The following is a 15,185-nucleotide window of genomic DNA, read 5'->3' on the forward strand; positions in this document are numbered from 1 at the left end:
GTGGTAAAGCTAACGTGCCCTGCTGATTGTTGAGGCTGAATAGGTTGAACACAATACTGCATGATGCATCACAATGTCTCTCACGCTGAATGTTACTTGTATCTGTCCTTTCAAGTTCTCCCTGAACTATTGTCCTACATGTTAGGCTCCACAATTTGAGTAAGCCCATGTCTCAGGTATAGTACCCTCTACTTAACTATCTTCCATTCTCAGTTCTTCATAAAAAATGTGACCCTACTGAACTCCATTGATTGTACTAACCAGAGCTCCCTGACTGTAACAGGAGATTAGGCAACTGGTTCACATGTAATCTTATACATCAGGACAACTAAATGCACATGAGATGTGAGTCCCACAGACTATGAATCTTTAGAACATGGGCTTCAAGGAGAATAAAACATCTTATCTGTAATAGGTAGCTCATCAGTACTTCCAATGAAGCTATGCAGAACTTGATTTTCAGATAAAGAATCTCCAATATGTCATCCTTTTTTGCACCCAGACAGTTGTTCATACTTTGAACAATTTTTCTTTTATTCTATTATTATTTTTCATTACATGTAAATACTTAGTGGGTACATATTGTGATAGTAATTTTTGCAGTTGTTTATGCTACTTGACTCTTTAAGCCCTTGAAATATGGGACTCAATAAATAAAGCAACTGAAATTGTGAAATCTACCACAACAGACGACAATCTGAAATGGAAAGTCTACATCCTCTCATTCTTCCTCCTGTGATATTCTCTCAGCTTACTACATCCTCTGCTGTTTTTTCCTCCTTTTATTTCCAGGAGCTAGTCCTAGCATTGATCCTTCTTTCTGTTAGGCAGCACTAAGGCTACTGCTCTAATAATACTTTCTATCAAGCATCCAGATTGATCAAACACTCAGAGTTATGCTACTGTCTTGGGTGCCAGTTTGATGACAATATTTGTCGTCTCCCTTCCTCTTTCAACTGGTCAAAGACTATTATTTCTTCATGAAAAGGACAGAAAAAACACCTCAGACAGCTTCCATTAGGAGCACAATGCCACGACAGGGGCTGACGAGATCTGGGCAGGGGCAGGAGAAACGGCAGGAGATTTAAACGTGGTGTAACCAAAACTAGCACTCAGTCAGCAAGGCAAGCAGCTCTGGGGCTGGTACGATGGGCAGCGAAGCGCTCCAGCACAGTGCACAGGGGGCTTTTCCGATCCCGGGGACCCTCAAGGGAGCCGAGAGAGCCTCCAGGAGCCCATAGCTTGCACAACAGCGGCTGATGAGACCTGGGCGGGGCCAGGAGCAATGGCAGCCAAGCGCCCCACACATATAAAAAAAAGCCCTTGGGGAGCGCTAGCAACCAGGAGCACCGCCAACAGGGCATGGTGCAGCAGTTTGCGCGGAAGGGCGCTGAAGCTCTGCCAGCTCAACCAGGGAGCAATGGTATCCGCCTGGCAGAAAGCCATGACCTCTCTAAACTCTACACCCACCATGACTGACACAGCTTCCCAGACAGAACTCCAGTGGGAACATGCTGCCACCCAGGTGTCAGGCTGCAGGGTGTGCCCTACTCTTATGCCAGTATCAGAGGGCAGCAGTGAGCACTTCTGTGGGAGGTGCACCTGGGTAAAGGAACTGCTCTGCGTAGTGATAGAGCTCAAGGAGGAGCTGAGTAGGTTGAGGAGTATCAGGGAGAGAGAGAGAGAGACAGACTACAGGAATTGCACCCTACCTTGCCTGAGACAGGCCCAACAAGCAGACCGGATGTATGATACAGAGGATTCTTATCCTCTCTCCACCTGGCTGAACACAGTGACTTAAGGGATAGGGGCAATGGCGACCAGTTCCTGCCTGGTGCAGCAGGCGTGTCTCCTCTGTGATTGCCCCACATTCCCAGGTGCCCTTATATGATTGGTATGAGGCTCTGCAAGTGGAACTGAACGAAGATGAGGATGATGGTTCATCTAGCTTGGAGGTGCCACTGAGGTTAAGTTGGCCTATGCCTTAAGTCAAAACTGTTTCCGTAAAGAAAAAAAGACAGGTCATTGTCATAGGAGACTCTCTTCTGAGGGGAACAGAGGGCCCAATATGCAGGCCGGACACACTTCTTAGGGAAGTCTGCTGCCTCCCTGGGGCCTGGGTTAAAGATCTGAAGAGAAACCTCCCTAGCCTGGTACAGCCCTGAGATTACTGTCCATTACTGATTTTTTAGGTAGTCAGCAATGAAGATGCAACAAGTAGTCTGAGGGCAATCAATAAAGACTTCAGGGCCTTGGGACAACTGGTAAAGGGATGAGGAGCACAAGTAGTGTTCTCCTCTGTCCCTCTAGTTGCAAGGAATGAAGAGGGAAGACACAGGAAGAGCCAGCAGATCAATACCTGGCTCCGAGACTGGTGTCACCAGCAGAATTTTGGGTTTTTTGATCATGGTTCGGTTTACACAACACTAGGCCTGCTGGCAACAGATGGGGTATACCTCTCTCCAAGTGGGGAAAGGATCTTTGTGCAGGAGTTAGCAGGGCTCGTTGAAAGAGCTTTAAACTAGATTTGAATGAGGAAGGGATAAAACTAGGCTTGCTACAGATAAACCTAGGGGTGGCACACCAATATTTGAGGGACGGTGTCTTAGCGAGGTCCTTCATTCTGCCATCTCAGTGAAGTTAGGGGATGGAGATGCATGCAGCAGCAAAGGTGCAAGGGTGTGTTAGAAACCACGGAAGCGCCTGAGATTGGTCATGTAGGAATTAAGGCTTCTCCCCCCAAAAAGGTGGTGGGATCAATAGCCCAACTGAAGTGCATTAACACCAATGCACGCAGCATGGGCAGCAACAGGAGGAACTGGAAGCTGTTGTGCAGCAGGAAAACTATGACATGGCTGCCATCACCGAAACATGGTGGGATGACTCGCACAACTGGAATGCTGCAATAAATGGCTATAAACTCCTCAGAAGGGATAGGCAAGGAAGGAGAGGCAGTGGGGTAGCCCTGTATGTTAGGGAGTGTTTTGATTGTCTAGAGCTTAATGATGGTGATGATAGGGTGGAGTGTTTATGGGTAAGAATCAGAGGGAAGGCCAAAAAAAAGGCAGCTATCCTGGTAGGAGTCTGTTACATACCACCCAATGAGGATGAAGAGGCAGATGAAATATTCTGTAAGCAGCTGGGAGAAGTCTCACAATCACTAGCCCTTGTTCTCGTGGGGGACTTCAACTTACCAGATGTCTGCTGGAAATACAATACAGCAGAGAGGAAACAGTCCAGGAGGTTCCTGGAGTGTGTGGAAGATAACTTCCTGACGCAGCTGGTGAGGGAGCCAACTAGGGAAGGTGCCCCACTGGACCTCTTGTTTGTGAACAGAGAAGGACTTGTGGGTGATGTGACAGTTGGAGGCCACCTTGGGCATAGCGATCATGAAATGTTAGAGTTTTCGATTCTTGGAGAAGTAAGGAGGGGGGTCAGCAGAACTATTATGTTGGAATTTCGGAGGGCAGACTTTGGCCTTTTTAGGAGACCTGTTGACAGAGTACCTTGGGAGGCAGTCCTGAAGGGCAAAGAAGTCCAGGAAGGCTGGACACTCTTCAAGAAGGAAATCTTAAAGACGCAGGAGCAGGCTGTCCCCATGGACCGAAAGACGAGCTGGCAGTGGAGAAGACAGGCCTGGCTGAACAGAGACCTTTGGCTGGAACTCAGGAAAAAAAGGAGAGTTTATGACCTTCGGAAGAAGGGGTAGGCAACTCAGGAGGACTACAAGGATGTTGTGAGGTTATGCAGGGAGAAAAGTAGAAGGGCTAAAGCCCAACTATGACTTAATTTGGCTACTGCCATAAAAGACAACAAAAAATGTTTCTATAAATGCATTAGCAACAAAAGGAGGGCTAAGGAAAATCTTCATCTTTTATTGGGTGCGGAGGGAAACATTGCCACAAAGGATGAGAAAAAGGCTGAGGTACTTAATGCCTTCTTTGCCTCAGTCTTTAACAGTCAGACCAGTTGTTCTCAGGGTACCCAGGACCCTGAGCTGGAAAACAGGGATGGGGAGCAGAGTAAAACCCCCATAATCCAAGGGGAAATGGTTAGTGATCTGCTACACTACATAGATGTACACAAGCCTATGGGGCTAGATGGGATCCAGCCAGGATACTGAGGGAGATGGCGGAGGTGCTCACCAAGCCACTTTCAATCCTTCATCAGCATTCCTGGCTAACCAGGGAGGTCCCAGTTGACTGGACATTAGCAAATGTGACACCCATCTACAAGAAGAGCTGGAAGGAGGATCCATGGAACTACAGGCCTGTCAGTCTGACCTCGGTGCCAGGCAAGGTTATCGAGCAGATCATCTTGAGTGCTATCACAAGGCATGTGCAGGACAACCAGGGGATCAGGCCCAGTCAGCATCAGTTTATGAAAGGCAGGTCCTGCTTGACTAACCTGATCTCCTTCTATGACAAGGTGACCCACTTAGTGGATGAGAGAAAGGCTGTGGATGTTGTCTATGTGGACTTTAGTAAGGCCTTTGACACCATTTCTCACAGCATTCTCCTGGAGAAACTGGCTGCTCATGGCTTGGACAGATGTACTCTTTGCTGGGTAACAAACTGGATGGATGGTTGGGCCCAAAGAGTTGTGGTGAATGGAACTAACTCCAGTTGGCGACTGGTCACAAGTGAAGTTCCCAAGGGCTCAGTACTGGGGCCAGTTCTGTTTAATATCTTTATCAATGATCTGGATGAGGGGATCAAGTGCACCCTCAGTAAGTTTGCAGATCACACCAAGTTTGGCAGGAGTGTTGATCTGCTGGAGGGTAGGAAGGGCCTACAGAGGGATCTGGACAGGCTGGATCGATGGGCCGAGGCCAACTGCATGAGATTCAACAAGGCTAAGTGCCGGGTCCTGCACTTGGGTCACAACAACCCCATGCAATGTTACAGGCTTGGGGAAGAGTGGCTGGAGAGCTGCTTGGCAGAAAAGGACCTGGGGTTGTTGGCCGACAGTCAGCTGACTGTGAGCTGGTAATGTGCCCAGATGGCCAAGGCCAACAGCATCCTGGCTTGTATTGGAAATAGTGCAGCCAGCAGGACTAGGGAAGTGATTGTCCCCTTGTACTCAGCACTGGTGAGGCCGCACCTCAAATACTGTTTTAGTTTTGGGCCCCTGACTACAAGAAGGACATTGAGGTGCTGGAGCGTGTCCAGAGCAGGGCAACGAAGCTGCTGAAGGGTCTAGAGCACAGGTCTTATGAGGAGAGGCTGAGGGAACCAGGGTTGTTTAGCCTGGAGAAAAGGAGGCTCAAGGGAGACTTCATAACTCTCTACAACTATCTGAAAGGAGGTTGTAGTGAGGTAGGGGTCGGTCTCTTCTCCCAAGTAACAAGTGATAGGACGAGAGGAAATGGCCGCAAGTTGCTCCAGGGGAGGTTTAGATCGGGTATTAGGATCAATTTCTTCACTGAAAGGGTTGTCAAGCATTGGAACAGGTTGCCCAAGGAAGTAATTGAGTTCCCATCCCTGGAGGTATTTAAAAGACGGGTAGACGTGGTGCTTAGGGACATGGTTTAGTGGTGGACTTGGCAATGCCAGGTCAATGCTTGTACTTGATGATCTTAAAGGTCTTTTCCAACCTAAGCAATTCTGTGATTCTATGATTTCGAAGCATTCAGAAGGTGAGAATACTGTGTATATGTTCTGGAGAGTATTCACTCTATTCAGGCAAATTTGACATCCTGCGATAGAGTGATTGGTGCACATTCAGTGACAAGATTCAAAAGAGAGACATTCAGTGGAAGAAAAAGAGAGATTTTAGTTGCATGCCTAGAACTAGGCATTATCTGGCAACATCTGTTAGAGTAACATTTGCTCTAAATTTGGCCGGACATCAGTTCAGACATTTTTGCTACTGTCTTCTCCTTTTTGGCACAAAAAAGTTGGGTGAAAAACATGAAAGAACATCAAGAAAACTGCTGCTTTTTTTAAATGTTGCTGGTTTATAAAAAAAGTTAAATTTATCAGCTGTGGTTATTTTCCAGAATGTTTTTCTAATGATTAACTTAATTGCATTGCTGGCAGAGTATGCAGTTTTTATTAATCAATATGACAATGATCCTTATAATGAGATTATACAAGCAGCAACTAATCATTATCTCATCATCAATCTCTAAATCTGTTTCCCATTATTAAAATCCACAATACTCTGTAGGTTCCTCAACAACATCATTTTACAACTACTGTGTATATCACAGCACAGCTGTTTTCACTGTCGACTGTGGTTTAATTTCCTTGCTAGCTATATTGTTCTGAGCTGAACTTGCTATGTAAGATGTAATGAGTCAGTAGCAGCAACATCCACCATTCCTGCTGACTGGGTTTCCCCACAGAAGCTATAGGTGTTTAAAGCTATATGTATGTCCTGATAGACCACTGCTCCTAGGTTGGGGATGAAAGGGAGAAAGGTGGCTGGTGTTTTCTACTTAATTGCCTGCAGCTAAACTTGTGCAACACAGTGCTGGTGCCCTCATCTAACACCTAATGTGTGGAGAACCTTCCAGAAGGTCAAGCTGTGCATGCCCATGTAGCAACAGCCAACCCAGCAGGGTCTGTGGGATTTTAGCCAGCCAGAACTAGGTATTCTCCACCCAGTCCTGTGAGTACTGGGGCTGCTGGATGTGTGAGGGTTGCTGGAGTGTGTGAGGGTTAATGGTGGGGTAGGGAAGCCCTGTAGACTCCATGCTACCAGCTGTGGATGCCATGTTGGCCCCCAACCTTCTCTCCTTGGCTATGCCATGTCTCCCATGCAGCAGGAAAGTTGTGTGGCTCATTAACATCAAATATACTTGTGACTAAGAGTGCTTTGGTATCAGAGTCCATTTAGTCACAGACCATCATTTTCATCTCAAACTGTGACAGTGTTCCAACTGATGTGTGCTGAGAAGACAATCTTCTTTTCAAAGACAGAAGAGATCCAATGTGGTAGATACTCATCTAAGGGCAATACACATTAAGGGTATATCTTTTTCTCTTATCTCCGCTCTTTCTGTACCTCAGCAGACTAACTTAACATCCCAGAAAAACATGTTTCTGACATTCCAGTAAAGGTAATCAAAGGGAGAAGGACCCTCTTGGGGCAGGAAGCTGGCTTCCTGCCTGAGGTGAGTACCTGTTTGGGAACCTGACAGTGTGGCCACCTTTTAGGTAGAGTCATAGGAAAAGCAAACCATTGGGGTGTAAGTGCATTGCTGTTCACATTGGACGGTTCTTGTGCTCCTACAGTTTTCATTACGTATTACCATGAAACTTGTTCCTTGGAAGTCAAAGGTTAAAGTTAACAGGTAGAGGGTTTAAAAGAATGCAGCTCTAAATCATTAAAGCTTTAAGGGACGGCATTTAAATGGGCATTCAAAATGTAAACCTATGATGTAAATGAGCTTAATAGCTGGATTCCAGTCCACCATATTAAATTATTTTAAGTAACAGGTTTTTCCACCTTTTTTGTCTCTTCTTAAAATACGAAAAGAGACCTAGAGAAAGAATTAACAGCAATAGTATTTGAAATTCTGTGAAATACTATGATCACAGCACAATTATCTAACTTAGATATAAGAGTGGTGCTCCCAAATACTACACAGAAATAAAAAAACAGTGCTGCAAGTCTGCAGCCACCGCCTGTTTTTCCTCTAGGCAAACCAGTGCATGTTAGAAATGAATTAACATAACCAGGTCTCCTACCATTCCTTAAATAGCATTACTGTCACCTCTCAAAAGCCTGAATAAATTTAGAAAGAACAACTGACTTATTTGCTTCCAGATTCTCATGGGTTTCCATTCTTTGCTCACAACTTCCAATTTACCAGCTTTAGCCATTTTTAAAAAAAATCTGAGATAAATTCTCAATTGATCTTCTGTTCTCTTGTCTTAGCCCAACAATAAAAAAGTGTTTTGTCCTGTTTCCTCAGTCTGACAATTCCTGTTCAATAAACCACTCTTCTGTGATCAGTTTACTTATGGTTACCCAGGATCAGAATTACAAAAGTCTTCTGTTACACCTTCCCAGGGTTTCTGTCTTCTTCCATAACCAGTTAACTGTTTATTGTTTTTATCTGTGCCAATCTCTATTCATTTGGGATATTTTTGTGATTTATTGTTCATGGTCTGTATATTTCATTCAGATAAACAACCAAGATAATCGCTGCCCCACTCAATGTGAAGAGAAACCTGTGTCTTCTTCTGGTCCCCTGGAACTAGTAGTGACCTTGCGTCGTGAGCCTGACCGCAAGTCCACTGTGCATCGAGGAGTTAGTGATACACGTAACAGTCACCCTGCACAGGCACAGGTCCAGTGTGGCCTTCAGGCCAGTGTTGTGCTGCACAAATCCCTTCACTGCATCATAACGTCAGCCAGCTCACTGTACCAGAGGACCGGGGACAGCTTCCTCTCCGTACCAGCAATTACACTACAGGCATTGTCTTGCCTTTATCTAACAACGCAGCAAGAAGTTCTCATGTGGACATAATATTTATTTGACTGTAGACATGATAAGTAGAGCTGTTTCCTTGTAATAAGATCTTGTAATAGCTTGAAACACCAAAAGGGCAAAATCTCTGCTATGGATGAGATCTGCATGGCATGCTTGCATGTGGGTGGGAGTCCTGTTTGATGCTGCACTGCCCAGGGCTCCCACCATTTAAAGGGACGTAAGACTATCTGCATTATTCTCTTCTCATAGTGCTAGCTTTAATAAATAACATTTTAAATGTTACCTTACAGACCCTCAGGTGCCTTTCTTACAGGGATCATAATGGACCAGTACCTCCTGGTGCAATATACCTTGCATGCAAAGTAAAGAAATGAGAAGGAAAATAATTCTAATTGGCTTTGGAAAAAAATTGTGTCAGAAAAGACTTGAACCCTTGGAGTTCAGAAAAGTTTACCTGTCTGTCTATCAGAGAGAAAACCTGTCCCTTCAGTTGTATCAAGACACTACAAAGGTATAAATTGTTTTGGATAAATAACTGAATTACCCAAATATTAGCAGAAAAAATGATAGCACCTCTAGAAATAGACCATTTTAAACTACAAACCCTCCTGTTTCAGCATTTCTCATAGCTAAGATCTATGATTCAGCCCAGGTGGTATACAGCTGTGATCAGATTTGGTGATTAAATGAAAAATCTTTTTCTCTGCAAAGTTGGAAAAGATCCACCCACTGGTTTTCATTAATTGACAACCAATGACAAACCAAGGACAGAAATCCATCCCTGCAAATATACAGTGGTAACATAAGTCATTGAGGTCATTGGACCAACTTAAAAAAGAGGTTAAAAATCATATAGAGAATAAAGTCAGAAGAAAACATGGAAATGCACCTCCTCACACCAAAAGAATATGCTGGTGGCAATTTTGGTTGATTTAAAATAAAGTTGTAGCTGCAATAGGTGGCATCATACAAGCAGAGATATGTATTTTATTTCTGTCGTTACCATTTGGAATACCACGCCTCTAAACATATACTTCTTGAATTAAAAATGTCAATCCATTAGAAAGCAATGGACTGACACTATTCATCCAAGGGAAAGAAAAATAAGAAGTGGCATTAAAATAAGCACATGTTTTTGCAAGTGCAAATGGGTTTGGAACTAGAAGATAGCTATTCAATGTGTAAATAATGCCAAAAGGGTCCTTTAATGGGTAGGTTCTATAACATCTTTGAAAAAGATTTCTACTTTGATAATTTGTTTCCACTATAAATAATTTCACTGAATTTTGTGAGATTGGACCCTGGTCTTCTCCAGGTGAGAGCATTTCCAGGTGAAAACATTTCCTTTTCTTTAGTGATGAATTTCTGGCCAGTGAGTTCATGTCATCAGCTTAACTTGACAAAGTCCATGTACTGGGCATCTAAAGAAAGATGAGGGTCCTGTCAGGAAGACATAAACAAAACCTGAAGCTATTTCAAAGCCAGGGGAAGTCTGATATGGTACTGAGGAAAGACAGAGAAATTGGTATAATAATTCAGGATTAGATGGGATGAGACCTTTCTTTCCTAGCAAAACTAACAATCTTTCAAATGTGATTAGAATAAATTCTTTTATTTCAAGCTTCAACCTATAGACACTGTATTTGCCTCTAGGAGCCCATCAACTAAATATCTTTGATTTGATTGTAGGAGCACAGATTGATGACGGCAAGCCATATATACAATTTTATATAAATAAACATTCACAGTATAACTACCAAGTGTTTACAGATTGCCAGATGTATCCCAGAAGATGTCGTTCATATGAACTGTTCTCTCTCTCCCTTCTTTTAAAGGTTATATCAAGTTTAGCTAATATTTTTTTCTCCAAAAAAATCATAGACTTGTTTTATGTTGGTCTAATAAAACTATTTCCTCCTTAATAAAACTAGTAAAAATGAGAAAATAGGTTCAATAAACTAAATATTTGTCTAAACATAGCATAGAAAATACTACAAAATTAATGAATAGCAAAAACAAAATCAGAAAGTACAGTAGAATTACAGTTGATAACATCCTGCTTTGGTTATTTACCTAAATTGGTTACATATTTTATATGGTGCAAATGCTGACTTTTCTACTCTATTTTAATAATCTGTGTTTGTAATATGTATTTTGAATGATCTTTGAATAAAGTTGTGTCAGCTACATTTGTGAAAAGAGGAGAGTTCTGAAAAGATATGGGTTTGTACCTGGACAACTCTTGAAGGGAAAATAAAGGTCTTGAAAAATCCTGTGAATTGCTTGCTCAGATTATCTGTTCTAAATATACATCCTGATGTTGTTTTTTGAAATTTGATCACCATCTTCTAATTATTTTATATTCTTAATGTAGAAGCACTTAGTCAAATATATTGAGATGCCCATTGGAAAAGCCTTGGGCTCATTCTATGAATGGAGATATTTGAGGAGGAGATGTACTCAATACAAAAATACAAAGAACATTATGTAGAGTATAAAACAATACAAAAATAATTCACAGTGTAGAGCTATTTACTTTCACAGCTTTAGAGTAACCTTCTGAAGAACATTTTTGTCATCATGCCTATTTAATTCCAAAAAAGATGGTATCATACATTTAAAAAAAATTTTGAAAAAAGCATTTTTAAATTTATAGGACTTTCAGAGATGTATTCAAATAGCATGAGATTTAATTTGCAACACTGTTCCTATGTGAATGCAGAGTAAATCTTTACTGAACAGTTCCATATCATTATGACTCAGGGCATAATTTAGCACTTGAGTATGCTCTCTCACACACAATTTCCTTAAAAAAACAAGAAAAGAATGTAATTCCTTTCTACCTGCAGTGTATTCTGATGACAACTCATATGGAAAAATGTATTTGCATCAGCCATCTGTCTTCTTACACTGTTAGATTAAAACATTTTAATGTTAACATTGATATCTACATAATGATGAAATAGTTAAAACGAAAAGTTTTAACCTCCTTCTCTGCCCCTTCATAATTTATGCTATTGTTCCAAAATTACATACATTTTTCATGAAGTAATGCGTTTAAGAAATAGATTGTTTGTGTAGAAAGTGCTCAACAGTGATATGACCTGATAAAAAGGCTTACAAATGTCTAGTCTTGTAGCAGTTTATTCACATTACTCCATAAGATGGACTAAGAGAAGAAAAGAATAGTATAAAAGTGGGCAAGAATTATGTGACAGATGGGATGACTGTGTCATTAAACATTAAAATGTTAATAGGAACAGTGACCAAGAGTGTGAAAATTCCTATACCACAGGCTGAATTCAGCCTCCATGTGAAAACAGATCTGAACTAATTCAGAGATGTGGCAGGACCAAATCACATTGCTATTTCTCATTTTAAAAAAATAAAGACTGGGACCAGATTCAAGGATACGTTATACAGCCATGTACAGAAACAAACTTAAAAATGGCCTCCCTGAGTCCACCACAGGTCATGACCAGCAGAGAATGGTGAAGAAACAAAAATAAGAACAGGGCAAGCAAAGAACAAAAATTTTCTATGAAAAATTGAATTTCTCTATGTGTTTACTAACCTTATTTTTATGCAATTCCTGCTAATATGACCTGTACAGAATTCAGAATTTCTAGTCTGTGTATCTTAAACCCTGCCTTAAGTCCTTCTTGAAAATGTGTACTATAGTGGATATCTATCTTTTTGACCTTAGGCAATTCTAATAAATAGTTTGTACTCCATGGTCAGTATTTTATAAAACTCACAGTCGAGGATTTATCGTTATTCATTCCATGGCTTTGTTCTCAAGCTAACACTTCAACTTCTGACAGTTAGATTCGTAAGACTCTTTAAGAAATAACTTCCTTAAACTAATTAGTAATTTAGATTCTTTTGAAAGGTTTTTCTGTATGCACATCCACCCACATACTCATCACCCTTTTTGGGCTGTATGCCCCATACAAGACACAAAGCAGAATAGAGTTTTGGAATTTGTTATAAATATCCTCATGTTCAGATGACATAATTAATAGGAGCCCTGACAGGAAGGCAAAAAACTCAGGTTCACAGTAAGATTTTGTAATAGTGAGAAGGGAGAAGGGACAAGAAGTTAGTAACAAAAAGAAAAGAAGAAAGAGATTTTTTTTTTCTCCTTTTCAACAGCAAAATCTATGCAGTGAAGAAAGCTGGGAATATGTTACTTTTCCACATGCTTGATATTAATGGAAAATATTTGTGTTAGCAGTGTTGAGAACAATTCAACCACAAGTAAAAGAATTGCCCACTTAGTTCTGTCAAAGCTGATATCTATGAAGATTATCAGATACTAATGCTGAGAGTGAGAAATAAGTTTCTAGAAACACAGTAGAAAATAGAACAAAAAAAAAAGCCTTGAAAACATGTTTTAGAAAACAAATAATGTTATTACATTGGCTCCAGTACTATGCAATCTTTGACAGCTGGAGGTTAATTAAAAAAAATTGTCCAGTTGGGTGGGGGTTTTGTATCATTTCCATTTTAAATGGCCATGTTAGTAAATTATTTGATCCAATGTCACACAGTTAGTAAGCAGCAGAGTTGAATGTAGAACCAACATCTCACAATTTCCTAAATAAATAAAAAAGGCACAAACTGAATCTACCATAGGAAGAAAAACATCACTAACCTACAAATCATCATCTGTATCAAGCTGGTAGAAATGAAGGTAGACATTGACTGTATATACAGTCCCTGTTTTTTTTGTTATTCATGATGAATAGCACTCCATTCTACTGTGATTTCATTTGTCCACTGTCACTCATGGGGTACCACACTGTTCAGTCTGAGCAGGGCTATCATAATTTGGCCTTAGATATTAAATAATTTAGTCTATACATGAAGTGATAACCACCTGCATTTATACACATATTCATGAAATATTCTGTGTATGTGTCTAAATACATAGTTTGTCTGCCTACCTCTAATATAAAGCTCATTGTATATATATTTATTAAATAAGAATGCAAACTCTCTGAGTAATATTTAAACATTTAAAACCCCAGATGTTTAACTTAAAGAGAGTAAGTTGCAACTATAGATCCTGGAAAAATCGCTGGTGGGATACTGTAATCTGTTGGGAAACTTGTCATAACCAAACAGCAAGCTATTTCTTCTCAGAAACTTGGTTGACCTCAGCATCTGAAATGGTGCCAACAGCAATCTGTGATCTCAGCATTAGTCTTTAATTAATCTGCATGATAAAGGTAACTTAATTGCTTTACAGGTTTTTTGAATACTTATAAATTGTGACAGGAAGGAAACATTGTGCCTTTTTGTGTTCTTGTCAGTGTACTATGGATCTGTGATAAAGCATAGCAGTTACTCTTAGTAAAAGTACTAAGATACAGTAAAACTTACAGTCTGCTGACTTATTTCTATGTATTTTGAATAACATATAAATCATAGAATCATAGAATCATAGAATGCTTTGGGATGGAAGGGACCTTTAAAGGTCATCTAATCCAACCCTCCTGCAATGGGCAGGGACATCTTCAACCAGAGCAGGTTGCTCAGAGCCCCATCTAGCCTGTCCTTGAATGTTTCCAGGGATGGCGCATCTACCACCTCTCTTGGCAACCCATTCCAGTGTTTCACCACCCTCATTGTGAAAATTTTTTTCCTTGTGCTTAGTCTAAATCTACCCTCCTTTAGTTTAAAACCATTACCCCTTGCCCAGTCGCAGTAGACCTTGCTAAAAAGACTATCCCCATCTTTCTTGTAGGCCCCCTTTAAGTATTGAAAGGCTGCAATAAGGCCTCCCCGCAGCCTTCTCTTCTCCAGGCTGAACATCGCCAGCTCTTTCAGCCTTTCCTCATAGCAGAGGTGTTCCATCCCTGTGATCATTTTTTATGGCCCTTCTCTGGACCCACTCCAACAGATCCGTGTCTTTCTTGTGCTGAAGACTCCAGAGCTGGATGCAGTACTCCGGGTGTGGTCTCACCAGAGCAGGGCAGAGGGGCAGAATCACCTCCCTCGACCTGCTGGCCATGCTTCTTTTCATGCAGCCCAGGACACAGTTGGCTTTCTGGGCTGCAAGCACACATTACCAGCTCGTGTCCAGCTTTTCATTCACCAGTACCCTCAAGTCCTTCTCCTCAGGGCTGCTCTCAATCCCTTCATTTCTCAGCCTGTACTGATACCAGGGATTGCCCTGACTCAGGTGTAGGACCTTGCACTTGGCCTTGTTGAACCTTATGAGGTTCACACAGGCCCACTTCTTGAGCTTGTCCAGGTCCCTCTGGATGGCATCCCATCCCTCAGGTGTGTTAACTGCATTGCTCAGCTTGGTGTCATCTGCAAGCTTTGTGAGGGTGCACTCGATCCTGCTATGTCATTGATGAAGATATTAAACAGCACTTACCCCAGTACAGACCCCTGAGGGACACCACGTGTCACTGACCTCCATCTGGACATCAAGCCATTGACCACTACCCTCTGGATGTGACCATCCAACCAATTCCTCATCCACTGAACAGTCCACCCATCAAATCCATATTCTTCCAATTTAGACAGAAGGATATTGTGGGGGACCATGTCAAAGCTTTTACAGAAGTCCAGATAGATGACATCCGTGGTTCTTCCCTTGTCCACTGATGTAGTCACTTCATTATAGAAGGCCACTAGCTTGGTCAGGCAGGACTTGCCCTTGGTGAAGCCATGCTGGCTGTCCTGAATCACCTCCCTGTCCTCCATGTGCCTTAGCATAGCT

Source organism: Nipponia nippon, unplaced genomic scaffold, assembly GCF_047370975.1.
Source record: "Nipponia nippon isolate SJK-2023a ecotype South Korea unplaced genomic scaffold, ASM4737097v1 scaffold_20, whole genome shotgun sequence".
NCBI classification, from domain to species: domain Eukaryota; kingdom Metazoa; phylum Chordata; class Aves; order Pelecaniformes; family Threskiornithidae; genus Nipponia; species Nipponia nippon.